A 26124-nucleotide genomic window follows, 5' to 3' on the forward strand; every position below is an offset into this window, starting at 1 on the left:
GCTAGCAGAGTCAGGCCATATGAAGGCTTCTGACTACATTCTTTTATCAATATCCACATTATTTTTTTACCCAATTTCATACCCAAGAATCATCTCAAACTTGCAGAAATATAAAACATTACCAATTAGAAAATTGCATACCTAGCAGGTTTTTAAACTCTAATATTTCTATCAGTGTAAATTCCCCAGGCTATTCCCTCTCTAAAATTTGAGGTACAATACTTTAGCACTTACTTTAGTTTACATACACTTCTTTCTTTCTAGCTACGTTGTTCAAATATAGTGAATATTGTACTGTTGTATACATTATGTATAAAGCACCTTCATTTCCTATTAGAGGTTTTTCTCTTTGTCTATAATAAGCACCAGCCTTTCAGCTTGGGCTTTATAAGTTATTCTAGAATTCAGTATTAAGTACATTAACGGCACTTCAACAAAATGAGAACACAGTGCTTGTATTAGCAGTCTAGCTACACTTTTTCTCAGATGCATGAAAGATGAGACTGTCTTAAGGCTGCCACATGTTCCAGAGCGGCTAATTAGGATATATTTCCTTTTAAAAGACTAGGATGTGAGAAAGGTATATTACAATCTCATGTGAGATAACATTTGGAGTTCAGATGTAAAAAAAAGAGAAAATTTACTAGGCAAAGATTATCCTTTTGTAATTTATCTTAGAAAGCACTTTAAAGAAAAAAAACTGTTTGGCACAGGAAATTACATTGAACTAAAAGCATTTTTTTTTTAAAAATAGGCATTAACAAATTAGCAGGGAATGCATCAGTCACATCTCAGTCTTATACACTTAATGCAGATAGGCCTATAAACACATTATCATCACTTTCCATACCTTTATCAAATATCATAGCAACAGCTGCCCTAGTAACTAAGAGTATGCCTTAGGCTAAAGGAGACATCTGCTAACAATCTCAGATCAGATGACAAATGGTAGACAGCAATGTCAGTAGTCAGTAGTAAGTATTTTCCAAGGTCAGAAACCTTACCTATGTATTAGTTTCAGTTGTAGACCCAGATTTCTGGTCCATTGATGGGCTGATAGGAAAATGGATGACATCAAAGCATTAATGGTGGCACTAATTCTGAACCAAATAAAATGAAGTATTCTTGTTTCCTGGTGAATGACATTATCAATACAGTATATTAGCTTTTGTGGAACAAATATATTCAAATGATATTCTTCAGTACAGGCTATAATTATCTAAGTCTGTAGGTACAAGTGTACTAGGGTTGCCCTATGATGTGTATTTGAGAAATGTTTCTAGGCATTTATTTAGAGGAAATTTTGGAAGAGAGAATGTAATTAATGACTCAAATTGGAATGTGGTTAAGGCAAGGACAATAACACGTCTCCTCTTGCTAAAAGTGAAGTTGGATCTTAAATGACTTCAAGGACCTTTGTTTTATATCTCACCAGAAAGATGTATCCTCTAGCATCACAGTACCAGCAAAAACTAGGCTGTAGCATTGCATGACACAATATTGACTTGACTTAAAGGAAAGAGCACAATATCCAACAGGAAAATTAAAACCAAAAAATAATAATTTCAAAGTGACATTTTGAAATGAAACAAAAGATTTTGTTTAATTTTGACTTTCCCAAAACTGTACAAAATGTTTTTGAACTTAACAAAAAAAAAAAGATTTTCCACATTAGGTTTTTTGGCTTTTCATGGGTTTTGCCTCTTTCCCTTTAGATAATGAAATGTGTGATAGCCTACACAATTATATATTAAGTCAAAATGAAATGGATTTTTCTTATTCCCATGTTTCAAAAAAATCAGCACATTTTCTTTTTGAAATGTTTTGTAATGAAAAGAAACAATTTTCTTTGTTCACTTCTTTGTTTCATTTTGAAATTTCTTGTGGAAAACTGAATTTTTCAACTGAAAAATTTCAGAACAGGCATATTTCCTGATTTTTTTTTCATTGGCAAAAATTTGGTTTTCCAACAAGCTCTTGTCTGTAGTATCAACTATGATATAGCTCTTCTTGAAATGATGGACTAAATGAATAGCAATAAACTAGCCTTCATTATTTTTAAAATGATGACTCACATGGTAGATGAAGACAGAGGTTGCCTATGTGGAATCTCCTCTTTTTTATTATGAACTGAACTGGAGCTACTGTTATAATAGATTCTGTTGTTATTATTATAATCCTAATTTAGGCTAACCTTTTAAAACTGGAAACAAAATAGGTGCCTGGGTGTCAGAAACTCAAACTGCCTCTCACCTCTTCATAAACACCATTCTCCAGCCTCCTTCTAAACCACTGTGAAGGTTCGTTAGCATCTGCTTGGTAACATTTCTAATTGTATTGTAAGCTCTTTGGAGAGTTGCTGTGCCTTTCTATGTGCATTTATGAGACTCATAGCTTGCTTTGGGCATTGTTACATGATAACAACAGAATAAGCAGATGAGAGAGTTGCCTGGTTCTTTTCAGACTGCCTACATTGTCATATTATTAACATCTCCCCCTCTCTCTGCTTCTTTGGAATAGCTGTTTATGTGGAATGTCATAAAAATGCAGAAATTGCTAAACAAGAACAAACGAGTGGTTGGTCTAGTCCAGAATCTGACCATGGCTATTAACAGTTGCTTCAGAGAAGGTGGAAAAGCCCCTACAATAGGCAGCTACGTAATAACCTTCCTAAGGATTATTCCTAGCCCCCACCAGTGAGAGACTGACAAAAAAATAATCAACCAGTACTTCCTGGTTTCAGCACAAGCAGATGTCCCTTGTGCATATCCTTTGTAATACTACTTTAACCCAAACTAGGTTTGGGAAAAATATATGGAATAAATTCTCCCCTCAGATATGCGTTCACATCACATCTAACTATCAATCACTTGAAATTATGTGAACCTCTATAATTTTGGATGCCTTACATAGAATCAAAGAATGAGTGAAAAGTCAAGTTTCCTATCACTCAGTGACTTGCTATGTGACTTTTGGCAAATCACTTCAAAGTGCAAAATTCTCAGATGAAAGATCTGACTTTAAAGGGAGTACCTGACATGCTTAAAGTCTGGCACTAGCTCAAGTACTTTGCTGCTACTGGGCTTGTGTGTGTGCAGTATTTAATGTTCGCAGTAGTTATCAGTCTGTCTACCTGTTTTCCCCCCAAGGCATTTTTTCAACCCTAGTAAAATGTCAAACTAGTTGTTTTTCTAAAGTTTAAACCTAAATCCAGATATTGTATTCAGTTTTCTGTGGTACTTGGATTCATTCCTTAAGTCGCTGTCTAGACATGTCAGGCTCAGCGCACACTTGCTGTATTTCATAAACTGGTATTTTATGTCCCTAAATATTTTAAATTTGTTTTCATTCTTCCATTTCTGTTATTTACTATAATACAGTCACCTTTTCCCCCACTTCCACGCCCTCTTAATCAAGCCAAATAGGCTGCAGGTAATCACTCAGTTAAACAGAATTTGTCCATCTGATGATTCTATTACCAAGAATGCAATGTAACAAGCTCTGAATTAATTCTTGCTGGTGGTGAAATAAGGAAAGAGCTGCAGGTTGTCCTCAGACATGCCATATTAATTCTTTCTAGTGCTTCTGCAGGTGCAGTGAGCTACGCAGGGCAAAAATATAGGAAACTGGATCTAAGTCTGATGCTCTGTTTTGTCCCTATGAGCCTATTTGCATTATTATTTTTTTTAAAATAGCCTCCAGGTAGGCATGAATGAAATTAAGAATAGTGAGATATCTGCTAGAGGGCTGTACTGCTGCTAGCCTGCCCCTTATAGCACATAATTTTACTGCCGTTGGTCCAATGTTGAGCTACTGCAAAATTTTAAAACTGCATCAAGCCCAGGAGCCAAAAGATCTAGTGAATCAAAAAGGCAGCTTCAGCAGTTGATCTCTGTATCTTGGACTCATTCTGAAAATTCTGTTTGTATCTGTGCACCTTTTTAGAGGAAACGAGAAAGAAATGTGGATATGGCCCAAGCATTGCTGTTTTAAATGTCTGTTTGAGCATCAAATATTACGAGTCCTGATTCTGCTCCAATTGAAGAAAATGACAAAACTGCCATTGACATCTGTGAAAAAAGAATCAGGCCCAGAGTGCAGTCGGATTAACATCATAGACGATATTAAATTGGAAGGCATTGTGAACCATTTGAGTTTACAATGCAACAGGATTTTGGGGCTGTATATATAGCATCGCATCATGGAGCAGAGAGGTAACCATCTTGGTAATCATACCTGGAATGCGGGCTACATTCATTTCCAGGCACCATGGCTTGGATCATCCACTATAGCGGATGTGCGGGGAAATTTCCTCTGTATTGATGATGGCCTTTGTAGAATAAGCAACAGGTTGAGCTCCAAAACCTACAATCTCTGTAGTTGTCTGGAGGAACACTATCTTGGAGACTTACATTTCTTGGGCCATGGCAACGCAGCTGTGTTGAAATTGTCCAGCCAGTCATTCCCCTCAGAATTCCTCTAAAGATAGAGAGTCCTCCTTGCAAGGGACATATCCATAAACATGGAGATCGACTTGGTCAGTATTAACTTTGCTGTGGAATCCCCAGGGGATTATTGTGGGGACAATACACATCTCTTTCTGTCTGTGCCCTTTCCATGTGCAGTTTCTCATCCTGCTGGAAAGGTCCTGGAGAAGAAGGAAATGATATTGTACTGGTTGCTATTCTCTTTTCCTTGCCAGCCAGCCTCATGGATCAATAGGATTTTTCATCCCCTCCAACCTTGGGCCTGGTCTACACTGGGGCGGGGGGGGGTTCGAACTAAGGTACGCAAGTTCAGCTACGCTAATAGCGTAGCTGAACTCGAAGTACCTTAGTTCAAAGTACTTACCCGTCCTCACGGCACAGGATCGAAGTCCGCGGCTCCCCCGTCGACTCCACCACCGCCGTTCGCGGTGGTGGAGTTCCGGAGTCGACGGGAGCGCATTCGGAGTTTGATATATCGCGTCTAGATGAGACGCGATATATCGAACTCTGAGAAGTCGATCGCTACCCGCCGACCCGGGCAGGTAGTATGGACGTACCCTTAGAGACAGAAGGAACACAATTTCACCTTACATTACCAGAATAATATGAACAGGATGAAGGGAGTTCAGGGGAGAGCAGCACAAACATATTAATGAAAGAAAATTAAGAAAGGGGAAAGCGTCAGCTGAATATTAGGAAAAAAATTCAGACAGTGAGACGTTAGTTTGTGTGAAACTATCCTGAAGTGGAGGGGGTAGGACTTAGAGACTTAATAAAACTCTTCCATCTCTGACTTTCATCTGTGTTTCTCTCTATATATTGGCCTTCTCTCTAATATATTCCCCGTTCTAAAATGCCCTGCATTCATCTAACAATGGCTCTCTGGAACTTACCAGTGCTGGGCCTGTGTCAGCTGGAGGTGCTGTTCACCAAGTTCCTCCTCTCTCTTCACTTCCCATCCAGCAGCTGAACATACTGGGCCCAGTTCTACTCTCAGTTGAACCTGTGTAAATGTAAAATTACAGCAGGTGTTATCCCTTTGTCTCTATCTGAGACTGAAAGGCTGACCTAGATATCCAGCTATGAGCCACATACTATTGTTATAATAATTGAGGTCTAGCAGGTCTACTCCAGTGGTAAGGTCAACAGTTGGAAAGGGGGGAAAAAGTCATAAAATGTTACCATAACCTGTAACAATGAATGTTGATAGAAAAGGGATGAAAAGAAGACAGACTGGATTAGTCCAAACAAAAAGGGCTACTCATACAACCCAAGGACTGTTTAAAGAACATGGCTTGTAAACAGAAAGAATCTGAACTTGGAAATCCATGGACCTTGATGGAAATATCAGAAATTCTGCCTAAAGGGGGAACAAAACAACGAAGAGGAAAGGCTTTTTCCAACCATTACCCCCATTTTGGGGTCCTTTTAAAAGGAGGGTTTTGAGGATTAAAATGCCTTGCAGGAAACAGATCCTGTCAATTCCCTCAAGCAAAATATGATAAACCTTTGCTTTGCCTCACCTCAGAGTCTGTCCTTCGTGGGTGAACCTCGGTCATTGGGTGTCTATACTATCACACTGGAGAGACCATCACCCTTGGATAAGTGAGGACCCTAGGCTAATATATGTGAGATTCTACTCTGTCTTCCCTTCCTTTGTGTGTTCCTTACTGCCCCCCTCGACTCCCCCAGTCATATCTCTTTTCTCTGTTGGCTTTTCACTGAATCCTGAGATCATAGGCATGGGAACTAGTCATGCGGGGGGTGCTGCAGCACCCCCCAGGTTTTGTGCGGGGTCCCGGCCGCTGACTCCACACCCAGGGTCCCGGTGCTGCTGGCCCCGCTCCCGAGGCTCTGCTCCTCTGCTCTCGGTCCTGTGCTTGGGGTCCTGGCTGTAGTCCCACCCTCAGCCCTCTTACCCTTGTCTGAGTCCCTCCAGCCTTCCGGAGCCAGGGCCTGGGCCTGGGCCTGGGCCCAGCTCTGGGGAGATGGAGCATGGATAGGGTAAGGAGGGATGCAAAGTAAAAAGTTTGGGGGCCACTGGTTTTCAGCACTGCCACTGTAAAAACTACTCCAGTGCCACTGCTTGATATCAACCACACTGTACAGCATCAGCTTAATGAGATGAGACAGGTCACCCTGCTCTGCTCAGCCTTGGACAGACTAGTAAAGGAGAAGGACCTAACAAGACCAGCCAGATGATGTCCCAGATGGGGGGGGGAAGTGAGCCAGGGTCCAGAGCAACAGCTGTTGTGGCTGACTTGCCAGCCAAGAGCATCCGTCCCTGGCTGACCATCTTGTAGCCTGAGAATATCAACAAAAAAACATATTTTCCCCACTTTTACTTTCCTATTTCTTCTTCTCCCTTCAGTCTGTTTTGTCAAAGGCAGGGAAACTCAAAATTCAACAGCAGAACTAAGCCTTGCTTCCCCACTAGGAAGGATTGGACAACAAAATAAGACTCTAACTGATATCCCAAAGGACTTTGATGAGTTTTGATTGTTTTTGGTTTTTTGCATAACCACTCCATTTTAATTTGGAAATGCTTTGTTTTATTTTTGGTTAGTTTTCTCTTGTTTATTCCAATCAATACATTTCCAAAGTTTGATATAATTTGTTCTAGTATATTTTCTGTGGAACTAAGCCGCCGAAGATCTCTGTATTTGAAACTCCAATCCATATTTAACTATTTAGTGTTGGATAGTGACAAGCTCATGTTAACCCCTTTGCTTGTCAAAGCTCACTTACTACACCAGAATTAAGTCAACACTACCATCAGCGGTTGTGGGAATTGAAGAACCAATTGAGGGCAGAGAGGGTCAGTTTAGGGCCACTCTAGGACATTTAAATGGGACTCAGTAGATGTGGGTTCAGTTTCTGAACTGCAGAGGGACACTGACTGTGTTCTCCTAACAATTGTTCTGATTTTACAGTCCCAATTTCCTATTTTTTAAAATGCTTTTCCCACACCAGGTGCTGACAGTTTGCCTGAAAGTGACCATTCAGGGGAAACTAGGAAACTGACTATTCAAAATACAATCAAATAGAGAAAGTCATCAAACCAGAAGCAGAGAAATATATTTTTTCTCTAGTTTCTTTCACTTACAATGATCGTAGGTTAGAATACTAGGCAAAAATAAATAAATAAAAAGAGGACAGAGATTTTATTTGAAAGTTATTTAATCCTTTTAGCACACAAATGATGGTAAACTTAAAGCAACCTGATTTGCCTGGTAGGAATGATCACATTTTCATGATTTTGGATGAACCACAATTCTCAAATCAAATATTGTATTATATTATTAAGTAAAGTAAAATTAGCTAATATGACATTATGCATAAAATTTGTGCTGGCAGGGTATGTGTACCTGTAAGAGTAGGGTATTTTAGAAGGCAGTTAGGCATTAAATTCTAAAAAAAGAATTACTATATTTGTTTTCTGTTTGCAGCTCTTTAGTAATTTGCAAGGATATGTGATACAGAAGTTCCACTATACCAAAAGTAACCCTGGTATTTTGCAGGGAAAGTAGTGATAAAGTTTTCAGAGGAATAAAGGAAATACAAATCCATTATCAGCTTTAGACATCAGACATTGTTGGCAGTTTTTAATTCATCAGAAGTCTATTCAAGTTCTGTTTTTAATTTACTTTCAGTTTTCTCTGTCCCCACTTGAGGCCCCCTGCTTACATCCATATGCTTTTACCACAAAAAGGGTATGAGAGCACAGTAGCTTTCCCTCAAAACTCCACAGCCTGTTTAATATCTTGTACATACTTACCAGATGCTTATTCTGAACTTTGAGAGGCCAGCTTGGTGCCAGGTTTTCTGATTCCCACCTTAAGTTACAACTATCCATCTGTGCAAGTATTGTCTTGAGAGCCCCAGATTTTTTTGATTCACAAAAATCAACATTCAAAAAAGCAAATATATAACAGGCCTTACATGGCAGGTCTCTTGCAAATTCTACAATTCTGAGTTCATTCAAAAAGGTTGCTTGCAAGTTTTGGTTTGAAGAAATGAAAAGGTCTGAGAGTAACTTCTAATGGACCTGCTGAAGTCATACCATCTCCTATAGCTTTGCCTTGAATTAAAACAAAACAAACAACCGCCTCCCTAAAAGGTACAAAACAATAAACATAGCAAATAATGAATTAATTGCACTTATGGTTATTCTGCATGAGGTGACACAACTTCAACAGGTTCCTGTATTCAGAGATACGAAAAAAAAAATTAGTTATGATTTTTTTTTTGCAAACATAGTGTAAAGTTTGCCACTAAGGGCCAATTTTGGATCTTAGTTCAGATTCTATGGGTATAACTATCTCCAATGAGTGCTCCTGGATATAATCCATATTCACATAGGTGAAGCTGAAACCAGAATTTGGCTCAAAGCAAAGTAAGCTGTCATGGGATAAGAGGAAAGTTCTTCTCATAGATCGGTAACTGGTTAAAAGATAGGAAACAAAGGGTAGGAATAAATGGTCAGTTTTCAGAGAGGTAAATAGTGGTGTCCCCCAGGGTCTATCCTGTGACCAGTACTGTTCAACATATTCATAAATGATTTGAAAAAAAGGGTAAACAGTGAGGTGGCAACATTTGCAGATGATACAAAACTACTCAAGATAGTTAACTCCCAGGCAAACTGCGAAGAGCTACAAAAGGATCTCACAAAATGGGTGACTGGGCAACAAAAAGGCAGATGAAATTCAATGTTGATAAATGCAAAGTAATGCACATTGGAAAACATAATCCAACTATATATATATATAATGATGGGGTTTATATTAGCTGTTACCACTCAAGAAAGAGATGTTGGAGTCCTTGTGGATAGTTCTCTGAAAACATCCCCTTAATGTGCAACGGCAGTCAAAAATGCAAACAGAACATTGGGCATCATTAAGAAAGGAGTGGATAGATAATACAAAAAATATCAAATTGCCACATCTTGAATACTGTGTGCTGATGTGATTGCCGCATCTCAAAAAAGATATAATGGAATTGGAAAAGATTCAGAAAAGGGCAAACAAAAATGATTAGGGACTAAGTTCCCTGTAAACTGCACAGCTTCACAGCAGCCTATTTATCACCGCACAGGCACTCAGGGAACCCGCCCAGTTGACCTGCCTTTTCCGGGAGAGGAGTGCCCCTCCTCCAGTCCCAACCTAGCCTGGCCCCAACCTGCTACGGCCGGGGGAGGGGTCCGCCGTAGGCTTCCACTCTAGCTGGGGCCCCCACTCCGCCCCAGGCCCGCCCCCCACTCCACCCTTTTCCCCAAGTCTCTGTCCCCTCCCTGACTCTTTCCGCCCTGCTCCGCATCTGTCCCGCATCCTGCCCTTAGAATGGCCTATCCCTGCTCCTTCCACTCCCTCCCAAAGCTTCCTACATGCCACAAAACAGCTGTTTGCAGTGGGTGGGAGCCACTAGGAGGGAGGGGAAGGAGTTAGTCAGTGGGGCCACTGGCAGGTGAGAGGTGCTTCAGGGCAGGGGGAGCTTGGCTGCTGGTGGGTGCTGCTGGGCAGCACCCACTAATTTTTCTCTGTTGGTGCTCCAGCCCTGGAGCACCCACAGAGTCAGCGCCTATGGGGGCATGCTTCCCCCAGCCCTAACTCAGCCCTATACCTGCCCCTCTTCTCCCCCAGCCCCAACTTAGCCCCATCCCAGACCTGCCATGGCCGGGGGAGGGACACCTATCCTGTGGCCCCAGCCCCAGAGCTGCTGCAGCATGGAGAGAGCTGGGGGGAGTCCTCTCTCTCTGCTGTAGCCCTGGAGCACTCTCCTGTATCACAAACTCATCCCCAGCCCCAGCCGAGAGCCCGCACCCCAGGCGGACCCCTCGCCCCCTAGAACCATAGAATATCATGGTTGGAAGGGACCTCAGAAGGTCATCCAGCCCTCAAAGCAGGACCAATTCCCAACTTAATCATACCAGCCAGGGCTTTGTCAAGCCTGACCTTAAAAATCTCTAAGGAAGGAGATTCTACCACCTCCCTAGGTAACCCATTCCAGTGCTTCACCACGTTCCTAGTGACAAAGTTTTTCCTAATATCCAACCTAAACCTCCCCCACTGCAACCTGAGACCATTACTCCTTGTTCTGTCATCTGGTACCACTGAGAACAGTCTAGACCCATCCTCTTTGGAACCCCCTTTCAGGTAGTTGAAAGCAGCTATCAAATCTCCCCTCATTCTTCTCTTCTGAAGACTAAATAATCCCAGTTCCCTCAGCTTCTCCTCATAAGTCATGTGCTGCAGCCCCCTAATCATGTAGTGCCCCGGATCCTCCTTCTTCCTTTTTTTACAGATGGGCACTACATAAGCCTTTCTCCAGTCGTCCAGGACCTCCCCCGATCGCCATGAGTTTTCAAAGATAATGGCCAAAAGCTCTGCAATCACATCCACCAACACCTTTAGCACCCTCGGATGCAGCACATGGATTTGTGCTCATCCAGCTTTTCTAAATAGTCCTGAACCACTTCTTTCTCCACAGAGGACTGGTCACCTCCTCCCCATGCCGTGCTGCCCAGTGCAGCAGTCTGGGAGCTGACCTTGTTACTGAAGACAGAGGCAAAAAAAAGCATTGAGTACATTAGCTTTTTCCACATCCACTATCACTAGGTTACCTCCCTCTTTCGGTAAGGGGCCCACACTTTCCTTGACCTTCTTCTTGTTGCTAACATACCTGAAGAAACCCTTCTTATTACTCTTAACATCTCTTGCTAGCTGCAACTCCAAGTATGATTTGGCCTTCCTGATTTCACTCCTGCATGTCTGAGCAATATTTTTATTCCCCTCCCTGGTCATTTGTCCAATCTTCCACTTCTTGTAAGCTTCTTTTTTGTGTTTAAGATCAGCAAGGATTTCACTGTTAAGCCAAGATGGTCACCTGCCATATTTACTATTCTTCCTACACATTGGGATGGTTTGTTTCTGCAACCTCAATAAGTATTCTTTAAAATACAGCCAGCTCTCCTGGACTCCTTTGCCCCTCATGTTATTCTCCCAGGGGATCCTGCCCATCAGTTCCCTGTGGGAGTCCAAGTCTGCTTTTCTGAAGTCCAGGGTCTGTATTCTGCGGCTCTTCTTTCTTCCTTGTGCCAGGATCCTGAACTCAACCATCTATGGTCACTGCCTCCCAGATTCCCATCCACTTTTGCTTCCCCTACTAATTCTTCCCGGTTTGTGAGCAGCAGGTCAAGAAGAGCTCTGCCCCTAGTTGGTTCCTCCAGCACTTGCACCAGGAAATTGTTCCCTACATTTTCCAAGCCTGCCCCCTCCTGCATCCTAACCCTCCACCTCAGCCCTGAGCCCCTCATCCCTGGCCCGACCCCAGAGCCTGCACCCCCAGCTAGAGCCCTCACACCCCTGGACACCAGCCCTCTGTACCAGCCCTAATCCGAACCCCTCAGCCCCACCCCCACCACATGAATTTTGTTATGTGCACCAATACGAAAGTCATGTGTCACACATCCTCTCCATATTGGTGCACATAACAAAATTCATTCTGCACATGCATGGGAAAAATTAGAGGGAACACTGCTAGGGGTATGGAATGGCTGCCATATGAAGAGAGATTAATAAGACTGGGCCTTTTCAGCTTGGAAAAGAGATGACTAAGGGAGGGATATGACTGAGGTCTATACAATCATGACTGATGTGAAGAAAGTAAATAAGGAAGTGTTATTTACTCCTTCGCATAACACAGGAACTAGGGGTCACCAAAGGAAATTAATAGGAATCAGATTTAAAACAAACAAAAGGAAGTATTTTGTCACACAACACACAGTCAGTCTGTAGAACTCTTTGCCAGACAATGTTGTGAAGGCCAAGATTATTACAGGGTTAAAAAAGAACTAGATAAGTTCATGGAGGATAGGTCTATCAATGGCTATTAGCCAGGATGGGCAGGAATGGTGTCCCAAGCCTCTGTTTGCCAGAAACTGGGAATGGGCAACAGGGGGATTTATCACTTGATGATTACCTGTTTTGTTCATTCCCTCTGGGGCACCTGGCATTGGCCACTTTCGGAAGACAGGATAGATGGACTTTTGGTCTGACCCAGCATGGCTGTTCTTATGTTCTATAAAAATATATAATATTAATTCTGGACATCTACAAAGTGAGCCACAAGCATATTTAACACTCACCAAAACCCTGTGAGATAAATGTATCTCCATTTTGCAGATGTGAAAATTGAGACAGTGGTTAGATTACGCACCCAAGGTCACCCAATAAGTCACCGGTAGCAATGGAAATTGTAACCCAGTGCCAGCTGGCTTGTCACTCTAATCACTAGACAGCACATGTTCTCAATTTTAATTTATAGTTGTTGGTTTGCCAAGGTGTGGGTGGGTAAGTGTGGCCAATACATCTACAAAGATCATGTGACTTGTCTGGGCTCAAGTACTGATCCTGACAATTAAAATGTACATTCAAATTTACCATTTTATTTGTCTTCATTATCATCATCTGTTACTTACAAGGTTATTGCCAACTGTATCTAACCAGCCAAGCTGGCAGTGTATACATTTTTTGACTTCAAGCTGATAAAAGACATGCTGCTTCACAAGCACACACCCTGATTTGATGGGAAGATAGTCTGTCTTGCAAACTGAAATTATTCATTTCTAATTGCTACTCAGGAACAATGTGGAAGATGCGCTGTTAAAGTCTGTCTTCAATTTTGTCCAAGCAATCAGCAAATGAAAATAATTTCCAGCACTCAGATAAGACAAAATTGTGTTGGAAATTCTTATACCAGATGTGCAAAAGGAAGAACAAAACGCCCTTCAGCAAATTTAAAAAAGGAGTTAAAGAACAAGAGTAAATTATTTCAAAACTATAGATGCTCATTGAAGACTTAAGACATGACAACATGACATTTTCCCCAAGACAATGGAATTCTCTCTCTCTTATTTTATTTTTGAGCTGGAAATGTTTTCAAACTTAAAAAAAAACCAAACAAATATCGCTGGTGCACTCAGTTGTGGTTATCTGAGTTGTCTGACAGATATTATCCCGTCCATTTGCACAAAATGATTATTTTTGCCTAAGGGAAGCTGAAACTGAAGGTTCCTCCAGGACTACAAACAGCCAAATTAAGCAACATATCTAAACGTTGGTCTAGACACTTATTCTTTGAGGACAATTTCACCATTAGTAATGGCAGCCTTTTCAAAGCCAAGAAAAAGGAGAAATCCTTTCAGTATTCTTCAATAACTATATAGACTTTTATAGGAAACTCTGTGTAAAATGATGGGGTAATTTAGAGCAAGACAACCTCTGTTCTGTACACACAAAAAAATCTATCACGTGAGAGATCATTAGCAAAATGAAAACTTAGCAAAAGGCCACTTTCTCCACTGCCATAACTCCCCTGAAACCTGCCAGCAGAGAATTTGCCCCTTCTCCCTCTTAAAATAAAATAAAAAATCAACATTGGAATCCCCCTCAAGTCTCTGTTATCAGAGAGATGTTTTTCCTTTGTGGATGCTATCTTCACTGGATTAGTTCCTGGACCCTACACCATGCCCCACTCACATTTTTTTTTCTTTTTTGAGAAACACACCAAACTAATACTCATCTCGTACCATCAGGAGTGAAGAAAAAAGATTCCTTGATGCCTTTTACATTTATAACTGCTGATGTTTTCTCTCCTAAAAGCTGCAAAGTTTTAATTTACTAAACAGGACTATTACCTGGTAGTAACAGACTCTTGCCAGTATTCTTGTTAGAGGCATATAAAAATACTGAGGATGATAATTGCTGAACAAAATGATTGAAGTTACCTGAGCACAACAATAGGCTGCTAAATGCCGCACTGCTCAAATTGCCCCTTTGTGCTAATTAGAACATCCCTGGAAATAAAAAATGTAACAAACTAATCCCATGAAGCAATTAAGAATTAGCTCCTTAATGGCTCTTCCACATCACATTTCTTTCTGGCTTTGATTTTACAATATATGCTGCTTTAAAGAGACAATTTTTATCTCCCTGTCAGGCTTTGTAATTACCCTCGTATTGTATTATAGGGGTGAGTTTTTTTAAGTTCTCAGCCGTTGTGCTCTGAAAGCATATGAGAGTTTATTTCCTGTCCTCCAGACTGCAAAAGGGAAAGATTTAAAATAAAGTCAGCAGCTTAGATCAATAACAGGCAGTTGCAAATGGAGACATCCTGTGTGGCTGGTTGGAATTATTTTAATAACCCCAAGGATGATTCTGAAACTCCCCAATGACCTTCTGGAGAAATGTTTGGTTTTTTTCCAAAGCAATTTTACCGACTTTCCTACAGGTTCCCCTTCTCACAAGCATCTACTCTAGGCTCTGTTTTGTTCTTGTTGAATATTTTGATGTATTACAGGCAGCTTTGAAGGGACAATATGCATAAATCAGCAAAGCTCAGTTATAGGGAGAAATTGTGGGAAGTGTACAGACAATTTGTGCCTGTGACACTGACAATATGTCCAGACCAATTTTTCAGTAATATCTTCCAAATGAATGGTGTTCCTTTCCCCTTCCCTCTGTCTGCCACACACATACAATGTTTCCCTTAAGAATTCCTCTACCACCCAGTTCAAATCTTATTTGTCCTGACTTGTAGTGCATTTTTCGCTCAGGTCAGTAGACAGACAAGCCTTTATAACTCATGCCAGAGCTAGGCTTTGGCTAACGATGCTTTTGCTCTTGCACTGTGTGTTTGGGTCACTTTGGCCTTAAGGACACAATCTCAGTGTCCTCAATGATTAGGGCCCTGCATCTCTTCAAGTCCAATTCTGAATCTCTGCAGAGCAGAAAGGTTTGTCGCAGTGACATGTTGCCCATCTTTGCCTCAGTCCTTTAGGAACATTCCTGTTTATCACAGAGAAAATGGGTTTCAGGTCCAACTGAAACAAGTTTTATGTAAATTAAATTGGCTGAAAACTAGTATTTTAAGCATTTTGAGAACACTGATGAACAAGTAACATGCAAAAGCACTTTCTTGCACTCCTGGTAAATATCCTGTCAAGGGATAAAAGCAAATACAGTAATGTGTCTGCCTGCAAATAGTTATTCAACACCAGATGTGGCTGAGAGATGCAAATTACATTAACCAGAAAGTGGAAAAGCTGTATCAGTGTCAGGTTTCTTCAAGCAGAACCCAACAGTGATTGAATTAAACTGTTTTTAATGTTACATTCACGTGTATTTTAAGGTGACAAACTGAAAACTGGGGGGAAAAAAGTTAAAGTTTTCAAAGCAAATTCACGTGGGCCCTGATGTTCCGCTGCTGTTCAAATTGTGTTGTCATTTACACTGGGAGAAGAGTGGGAGAGGTCTCAGACTCCTCTGCGACATTATTCTTTTCTTTCCTTGAACCCTGCATGGATCGCTCAGTGGGGTCATGGCTCATGCCTGGGTAGAGAATGGGGCAGCGACAGAAGTAACTTACTATGGTATCTCACTTTTTCTGTAGGATCCTGCCATGATGTCCCAGAGGCAGCCCACAGGCACAGGGCATCCACACAAAGACACTTGTCTCCTTGGGATCCCAGGGCATTAGAAGCCTAACCTATGGCTTTTTCTGAACGGTGGCAAACCTTGGCCCCACATCAATGTGGGGAAAACACTGATGGAAATTTCGTCTCTGGGTGTTAACCTGACCCTGAGAACTTTAGCAGGTTGTTGGTATGAGTAAGATTCGAAGTATCACATTCTGGTATTACTGTATGTGCAAAATCAAATGTATAATACTTTAATTTAAAATATATTCATTAACTAAGCAGCTATTCCTTATTGAGGACCATACTTGTGGGGATTTTGGAGTTCTAAAATTATAAAGTTTAGTCATTTTAATAACACTTAGGTTGGGAAAAGTTTGAGGGTTTGTAACCTCAAAAGGGTTAGTTTTTTTCCTCTGCTCATCTTGTGGGCTTTGATTAAACTTTCCAAAATGGTTCTTAATTGAGCAGACACCGAGAAGAGAAGTTTCTTCTCAAAAGAATGTGCAAGTGAAAACAGGAGGTTACAATGAAAGCTGAGCTCGGACAAGAAATCCCCAAACTATGCAAACCTCAGTTTTTCACAGAAAAATCAAAGCATCTGGGTTTTGCTTGAACAGTTCAATACTTTTGACAAAACTGTTGGGACCCTGTGCACTACTCACATATATGGCCTATGCATGCAGATGCTCCACTAGAATGACACATAAGATCTCCTCTTCCCCCACTGCAGCCTGCAGAGCTCCTCTGTAGATCAGGGCTGAAGTAGGTTCCACGTTATGAGGACTCATTTGCAAGGTGGGTGGGGATGGCTTGTGAATTCAGATCCATAGACCCCATCCTCTTGTCACACAGGAACAGCGAGCCTCACTGAGCCTCTCTCTTCAGCATTCAGGGGGTGCAAATTCCCTGAAAACTCTCTGACAGGTTGTATCCTCCTGTTTCTCCCATACTAGAATTGCACCAACTGGAGGGAGGCAGGATTTTGCCTCTATGGATCTGATTTATAGAACCACTGAGTACTCAGATTTTCACCTTATCCAGTATAATCTTCAGGTGATCAGCACCTTTGAAAATCACGCCTTTTGTGGATGGACATAAAGGTTGATGTGTTTCTGATTTGTTGCGAAAAGTCCCTTGTAGTAATTCACAAGGTAGACCTGTTGGGTTCCTGCAGTGCTGATGCTAGCCCACTGGAGGGCCTAAGCAGGAATATTTCTGGGCCCCACTCTCCACATACTAAATGCTAATAATTAATAGGGTGCTCCTTTGAGCCGCTTGGGGCCCTAAGCAATTGGTTTGTCTGCTTATGCCTAACAGCCCTTCTGGGTATCTGATTGTTCAGGTCTAACCCCTGTAAGCAGGAAGGCTGGCCAGCCAGTATTTATAATGAATAACGGTGTTTAATTGAACTCTGTAGTTGCAGTTTACAAAAGAATCCTAGAAGATTCTTGGAATCTTCTAATAATGGAAGAAGATTATTAGGTCACCTCATTGTCAGTGCAGAATAGTTTTTTATTTAACTCATATAGTACTTCATCCAGTTTTAACTGTCCCAAGCAGGGGGGTTCCCAGCACCTACGTTAGGTGACTTTGACAGCCTTGCAGAGTTCATGGTTAGGGAGATTTTTCTGCAAAAAAGTCTTTATTCTCACAACCCCTCTTTTGTATAGGATGTCCTGGGATGTAGGCAGGGATTTTTTTTTAGAGATGGTTATGAAGGGGGGCAAAGGGAGGTTGCCTTTAGGAAACTATCCAGTAGCTCAGCATAGTTTTCTAATCATTGTCCATATCTTAACCGCATAGTTCCAATTCCAAACGGCTAAAACATTACAATTTTATTGTCCTTTACATTCCTCAGAGGGACCAGGCCCTTATCAAAGCAGAAGTCAGACGGAATTGCTAATACTGATTGTGGTGACCGCATTGTTTCATCTAATGAATTAGATTACATTTAAGCTGGTAAAGGAGTAGAGACAGAGGTATCAACAAAGTGGAGCAGAAGAACGTATTAGAGACTGAGAAAGAGTAGCAGTTGCAATAGGTTAATGCCCAGGGCGAAGAAGTTGAATCTTTGCCCCATGGTGGCAGTCAGACTTTATCACTGAGAATCCAGCTGCTGCCAAATGGAGGAAAGAGAGTACAGAACGGCTGTCTGCAACCCTTATGACAATGTCTATGCCCTATGTGAGAATGAACTGACTTTGCTGCCTCCCTGTAGACGTGCAGACTCACCCCTGCGGTGCCTCCTGCTGGTGACTTCTGGGAATTAGCTCGATTTCCAGCCTGGAGCACCCTCTGCAGGCCAGTGATCTGCCTTATCATTTGCTGTTGGGCCCGTGTCCCTCCCTGGACCCGGTGCCCCTTTTACCTGGGGTGCTGCCCCCTGGCAGTAACCCCTTTCTCTCAGGGTCTCCCCCTTCCAGAGGAACCCTCACCCACTATTCCCACCTCGCCTCAGTATAAGGCTACTGCCAGTCATTGTCTAGCCCCACATCCTGGGGCAGACTGCAGTATCAGCCACTCATCACTGGCAAGGAGGGTTTGGACCTGCTGCCTTGGCCTAACCCTGGGCTGCCCTCTGAAACCCCCAGTACCTTTTAGCCCAATGCTAGGCTGCAGCCTGGGGCTTTCCAGGCTGGAGCTCCCCAGCTCCTCAGGCTGTCCCCAGCCCTGCTTCACTCAGGTACTCTGCTCAGGTCCCTGCAGCCAAGCCCATTTCCCTCTACAAACAGAGAGAGACTTCTGCTCCTGGCTTCTTTGGCCTTCTTATAAGGCCCTGTTTGCTCAGTTTGGGGCGTGGCCCCAGCCCCACTCAGCCAGGGTTTTACCTTGCCCTCTGCAGGGCTTTTCCAACCCCTTCCAGGCTGGAGCGGGTGGTCACCCTGCTACAGTCCCCCAATACTGTGGAAGAGGTGAGTGGGAGAAAACTACATACTCTCAGATTTGCAGTTGGAGGACAGGACTAACTAGCAGGAAGAGAGGGGACTGCCCCGCCATCACAGAGAGACAAGATGGAATCCGGGAACTACGTAGAGGTGTCTTGTTTGATGGTTTCAGATCAAAATGTGACAGTTTTTGCTGTTTCATTATTATTTATTAATTTAACACTTAGTTTGAAGTAATTTCCAGAGCCCTATTTTACTGTATAAACATATAGTAAGAGACAATCCTTGGTTATACGTTTATTTTAAACCCAAAATCCAATGCAAAATTCAGAGGATGAAACCTCATACCTAAGGAAAATGTTCACATGATTTCCTGTGAAGCAAAAAGGTTTAATTTTGCACAATTGGAGTTGCAACTTATTCACTTTTGTAACTGTGAGATCTAGAATATTTTGCAACCATGAGACTTAGAATTTAGTGAAGCACAGTATAATTTTAGTTATGTTCAAGGCTTGTAAGGTTGATATTTTGTGACATGCTGCAACTATAGACTTCTCCTGAGTTTTCATTTTACTTCATCTGGTAGTTTATTCTAGACATGGGTCCAAAATGCCAAGTCGGGATCAAGATAAAAACTTCCCCAAACTTTGTGGCCTTTTGATTCAGAGGTTTGACTGTGTCTATCTCTAGTTCAGACTAGAATCTCCATTCTTTGGATCTGTGGTTACCTTATTATAGTCATAGTGCCATTCCTGTTTATAATACACTCCCCTGATTAATAAATCTTAAGCATTGTCCATTCACAATTGAGAGGCAATTTTTTTTGTTATAAGAACTTCTTATTGATGAATAATATCTAAAGTCCCTCATGAGATAAAAATATATTGTGTATTGAAATTTTAAGGTGCTGAAGTTTTCAACCAAATGAAGAAGCACAACAGCTACTCATATATGATTTTATCTCAAGAAGTCCAGTAAGATTTGCTTATATCTCGTATGATGAAAACATCATGATGTACTCTAGAACCTACTTGGCATCAGTACTTCAGGATAGATTGTTTGGGATGGGCTGCAGGGGGACAATTGATGTTGCATGGTAATTTCATCCATATTGCTCTTCCAAATGATAAAACTGAGACAAACACAGAGAGATATCAATGTTAGCACCTACTGAGATTAACAGAACCAGTTCTTAGGAGCAAAATCTACCAATTCTGGGAATGTAGAGAATGGATCATAATTTGGGAATCCTGAAAAGAGGCTGTACACCTCATACGTGACTTCATAGGTGCTTCCTATAGAATCCTATGCATCACTGTGCAGTAGGGATGTGGGGGACAGGAGGTACATCCACGAGTCATTCTTCTCTACATGACACAGATACAAGTGATGCAGAAGCTACTCTAGCGAGGAGGCTGGAGGAGTAGCACAGAGCAGGAAGGGCCAAATAAATTGGTACCATGTAAACCAAATCTAGGATGTCTCTAAGACATATTAAGAAAGACTGGAAGGAGTATAGGGCACATAGAATATGACCACATGGTGAAACTCACCCATCCTTACACAAAGCAGAAGAGGGCACTGAAGAGTGAGACAGTTGCTGTTCCTCTCGCTCCTTTACACAGCATTACTGCAGGTCATCATCCTTGATGCAGGGCCAATGAATTTAACCCAAGAACAGAGCATGAGTTTTAGGCTTGGCCCCACATCCTCTCAGACTCCACACTACTTCAAAAGGATCCTCCCTACTTCAGAAGCTCCCTCCTCTCCACATTTTTGCCAGATTTATGACCTCCCCGCCTTTGAGGTGGCTCTCTCATGCAGGCAGTTATCTGGTCTGAAACGTTGTTGTCTGGCCTAAAAGTTATTGTGTGCTTGCTACTTAATGCATGGGTTAAAAGAAGAGGGTGTAATTGGTGGAAAAAAGATAATGACAAAATTTTGTGAACCTTTCTTTGGAATAATGAGGAAGTTATGTCTCATTCAGAGACAAATTATTTGAAAATCATAGAAATTACACCTAAAGCATGTATCCAAGGCATTAATATGATAAACTTAAAACACATATAAACTGCTTCAAAATTACTATAATTATATATACTACAATCATCATGCCCTTTGTCAAGAAAACCATGTATACCTTCATCTACTGCAGTCTATTCACAATGATTGTCAGCTGACTTCTTTTAAAGTTACATACCATGTACAATATAATAATTTCGGTTTCCCATTGAAACCAGAGTGAAAGTAATATATTTTTCAACAAAATATATACCATGTATCATAAATACCAACTTACTTTACCTGTGCTATGCTCGCAATTATGTTTAAAAAAACCCCACAACCCTTTCCATTTTTTAAAATTTAAAATATAAAGAGTTGCAGGAGCTCTACGGCACTGGGCTAGATTGTCAATGGAATGACAGAAAGGGATTGACTCTAAAATCTGATTCTGGACTAAGCTCTATTTGGGTGGAACCTTGTGTCCATCTACATCACACGGCAGGATTCAGACCTTCATACAGACTTTATATGTGGTAGAATAATATACGCTTTCAGAGTTGTACCATGAAACCATGACAAAAATCTTTTCATTATTTTAATGATGCAGTTAGCTGTAAAATTTGAGGGTCACAGAAATCTTCCTATTAGCTGATCTAGGATAGTACATTTTAAAACCAAACATGGCAGCATTCTGGGCAAAGACTGCACTTGGTAAACAACACAGACGGAGCATGAAAAAAACCTTGAGATAAGTGCAAGTCTCTCAGCAAGAGCAAAATAAAGTCATAAGCTATAATAGCTAACCAAAGCATAACTCTTGTCTTGAAGAATATGTAGAATGTAGTGTGCAAAATAATCAGTAAACAAATCAAAACCAGACACATCTGGAATACTTAGTTTTCAAGAAATTCTGGGGCTGAATGTATTTATGTTACTGGCTGATTATATTTTCTCTCTCTCAGCCATCCCAAAATAGTTAAAGTTATCCCTTAGAATAAATGTAAAATTAGTGCTACACTATCACATTGTGTTTTGAATCACAAATTAAAAGGTAAAAATGGATTATTTCAAAATCTCTAATGACTATATGAAAGAAAGTCAGATTATATTGACTTTTACATTGTTACATTACAATGCAGGGAATTTTCACCAGTCAGTAAGTCAAATTTAAAATATCTTCTTGTTTTTTGATAAACTGAGTAACATGATGTTTTTTGAAATGCCATACTTCAATGTAGAAGGGGATTAGGAATATTTCTTGTATTACTGTCCTGTAGACATGACATGCAAATAGATCACTTCCAACTTTCCAGTCATTTTTATTTGTGAAGGTGTGGTGGGGAGTAAAAGGTGCAGGAGCCACTCTAGTCCCGGGAAGCCCCACCCTGGCAGGACTGCTGGAGATGCTCCAGTTGGAGGAGGAGTTTAAAAGGAGTCTCTTCAGTTTAACAATGTGATGGATGGAAAGAGAGGCAGGCCTGCACTCATTGCTACAGAGGGTTCAGCCAGGAGAGTATCCCCAGGAGGAGGACTGCTGTATGAATCTGTGATCCCAGCTTGCAAAGGCGTGTGGGCCAGATTGCAAGGAACAACCACAAGCCACAATGCACACAAGGAGGTGCAGAGTGATAGGAAGGGACACAGTGGAGGGTGTTAGCCAGATAGCAAGTAGCAGACACTTTCCTTACAGAGCTTAAGAAGGCCCCATCGTTGGAACTTGGTGGCGTGGGAGGGCCTGGGTTCTCCTATGCTCTTATCCGTTAGGCGGGGCTGTGGCCACGGACTCATCTCTAGGCAAGTCTGCTGCCACAGACTTTGACTACCAGGAATGGCTGTCACCATAGACTTTGACAAGGAGGTTCGGGTTGCCGCCACGGACTCTGACTGCTAGGTGAGAGCCATCTGCCACTCACAGAAGGAAATGCACACTTGCTTTGGGTGGGGCCAGGGCACAGTATGCGTCTCATTCCCATTCATTGTCCCACTGAAGTCAATGATAGAGCTCTCATTGATTCCACTGGGAGCAGGCTTCAGGATCAGTATATTTTCCTGCTTTAACAAGTATGCCACATTCTTTAAGGAACAGCTCCTCTGAACCGGACAAAAAGAAACCGCAATGGATCTGGGCTGTAATCCCTTGCTCTAATCTGTGTCTCTAGAAGCCTGTGGCTGTGTGAAGGCCCACTGATTGAACAGGATGATATACAGACATAAGAGTCATGTATGTGGATCACAGTGCAGGATCTGGGCCCTTAAAAGTAGTTTTTCCTAAGAGAATATTGTTGTTTATTATTTGCTAAATGATGACAATATTGTCAGTGCTGCGACAGGGCACAAAATGAAAATAGTCCTACCTCAAGGAGCTTCCAATCTAAAAAAAAGAGTATTTTCTGAAGGAACATAGGGAAGTTAGGATGAATATATTATTTTTTTAATCTAAATATAAATCATTTTTCATGTCTACTATGGAATAGTTGAAATCCATTCAGATACATTAAAGAACTTTTAGTTTTTGCCTCATTAGGCAGGACTGAAGTAAAAAGGCTGTATATTCTAAGTTTAGCAGTCTATTTATTATAAAGGAGAAGCTGATAGAAAACTTTAAGAAATATAGAAAGCAGTCTGTCAGTTATTTGTAATATATTTTCAAAGGGTTTTGCTTTCTGCCTTTTTTTATATAAAGACACATTTTAAATTTTCATCTGGTTCTATTGCATATTTCCCACATGAAATAATGTACTCCTTTACTTGTGACTTACAATCATTTCTCCAGCAACTGATTGTGATGGCAGGAAAAAAAACAGATAATTTCCAGGAGGAAATAGAAATAGAAGAACTCTTAATACAACGATATTTTTGAACAAATTCCTTAGTAATGTAACTTTTTGTAAAGAGTAATACAAAAAATATAGGGACCGATCCTGTGTCTGATGCGCATCCATTCAGATATTGGGCCAGACTGTGATAACCTTGCATTGATTAGTACCTTACGCTGTGAGAAATTCCATTGTATCCTGTAGGACTATTTGAAGAGTAAAATACAACTCAGCATGAGCTGGGATATCAACATTTGGCCTATTACACTGCATTTGAAAATTTAGGCTGAACATTTTCATCTCTGCCTCATCCAGAACTCTGTTTTTGCATTTCACTTGAATGACTAAATAACTGATTGTGCTTGCAAGACAGGTTCTTTGATGTCCATCAGATATTAATTGTATCTGAAATAATAAGCACTAGAGCTAGACAGGGATTTTCAATTAAACATTTTTCTGTTGAAAAATGACAATTCATCAAAACTGAAACTTTTGATGGGAAAGGGTCAGTGTTAACAGACTTCCTGTTTTGGAAAAAAAATGAAAATAGTTTCAAAATTGTTTAAAAAAATATTCCATTTTGACATTTTCTAAACAAAAATTTTCAGTTTTCATTTCAAAATGTAAGATACTGTATAGTATGTTTAAAAATTAAAAAGGTCCAAATCAAATTAAAACATTTTAAAATTATTGCAATGAAATGTTTTGGTTGGCCTGAAATGAAATTGATTTCATATTTATATTTCACAAAAATGTTTGAGATTTCAACTTTTTATCGCAATTTAGGACAGAAAAAAGTTACAAATGCACATACATTTCTCTGGGTTGGGTAAAACACTTCCTACCCAGGACCAATTAGCACCTGTTTGTTTATATATGTTGCACCATATCTTGCATCTCTTGTGCATTTCAAACTCCTACTGACATCAGGTGAAGGGGTGCAGGATTTATCCCTATATTTTCTGTTTCTAGAGAGTTATATTACTAAGGACTCTGCAGAAAAATCTCTTTGCTTTCAAGCATTCTTCTGCTGACAATTTCCTACTTGAATTTGTGTGTGTGTGTGTGTGTGTGTGTGACAGTGGTCAGTTGCTGGAGAAATGATTGTGATGTCATCAGAAGAAATTCCTGGGAGGATGAGGAGCACATGGGATTCAAGATCATCTCTGTGATATCCAAACATGTATTAAATGAGCCAAATTTTGATCTATGTTACAATGGTGCAAATCCAAACTACACCTTTGTAATACGTTTGGGTTCAGTGGTGTTAATTTGGATTTACATTGGTTTAATGGATTTCAGAATTTGTCTTGCATCACAAAATATAATGGGCCTGATGCTCCAGAGTCATGTACTGTGTGCAACCATTTACACCTATGGAAAAGTGAGTGCAAAGTGGGTGCAAAACAATAGAAAATAAAAATGGTGTCCTTTAACTTCCAATTAAGGGTAAATGACTATGTAAGGGGCAAGACAATGGAGAATGAGACCCTACATATTTCAGAATTCTCTATAAAGTGTCACGAAATGTTTAAGAATGAGATTTTATAAAAGTGCAACATTTTTGAACCCCACAGATCATAACAGGTACAAAAGAATTGCAGGCACAGTTACTGTTGCCGTGATGTCTAAGTTCTTTGGACTTTTTTTGCAAAAGTGCTGATCACTCGCAACTCAGCCGAGTAGAAACTGCTGGTGCTCAGAAGCCCTGAGAATTAGGCCACTAATGTACTCAGATGTCCATGTAATATTATTCGCTTTGGCCAAGCTGAAACCTGGTCCTAAATCACCAATGTAGTATCTTTTTCATCTTTCTGGAAAAAAGGTATGGAAATAGTTTTAGTCCTCCTTTTTTAATTAAATACATATGGTAGTTCAAAGTACAAGCAGAGACATTCATCCAGAATAACTCTTGCACAAACTGAGCAGCTGAATCTGCTGAAATAACTGTTCCGAATGTCTTTTGCTTTATAGTTCTAACTGAAGCTCACTGGCTTTTGTAGCACTGCAACACTAGAGAGCACACTTTCATCAGGAATTATGCTGCCTGCAATATCCACCGAGAGTCAAAGACACAAGGCAGTTCTTCTGCAAATCGGCAATTTGGCAGTGTTCCAACCAATGCCCTGCTGTATAGAATGACAAAGCATACGAATATGACAGTGCTAATGGTAAACAATGACAGTTCTGTCAAGAGTCCGAGGGGATGCATCTCTTATTTGTTCATGAACTGTACGGGAATCGGAGCTATTTTGTTTGGGGCCTGTTTAGATTCCTATCTGAACTCTTCACCCCGTCTTTTACAAATCAGACTTAGCACAGCATTAGAGGGTTTTTTTGGTGAGGGAGAGCGAATGACAGTAAGTTGACAAGTAGGACAAAGGGGTCTTAGAGAGGGTAGAAAATGTACTTGCTCTCTTATTTTATTTCTTTCAAAATGCCATTGAACTTATAAC

The 26124-nt window shown here is 40.9% G+C and overlaps 1 long non-coding RNA gene across 1 annotated transcript; it reads right to left on the reverse strand.

The window, feature by feature from the left end:
- Window positions 1–928: 928 nt before the first annotated feature.
- LOC120379775 lies at window positions 929–17333 on the reverse strand. Its single transcript, XR_005587591.1, has 4 exons — window positions 16626–17333; window positions 5381–5490; window positions 4237–4648; window positions 929–1053 (listed from the first exon to the last, which is right to left on the reverse strand). It is a non-coding gene; the product is annotated as an uncharacterized LOC120379775 (long non-coding RNA).
- Window positions 17334–26124: the final 8791 nt, after the last annotated feature.

The sequence above is a fragment of the Mauremys reevesii genome, linkage group 1 (assembly GCF_016161935.1).
Source record: "Mauremys reevesii isolate NIE-2019 linkage group 1, ASM1616193v1, whole genome shotgun sequence".
Taxonomy (NCBI): domain Eukaryota; kingdom Metazoa; phylum Chordata; order Testudines; family Geoemydidae; genus Mauremys; species Mauremys reevesii.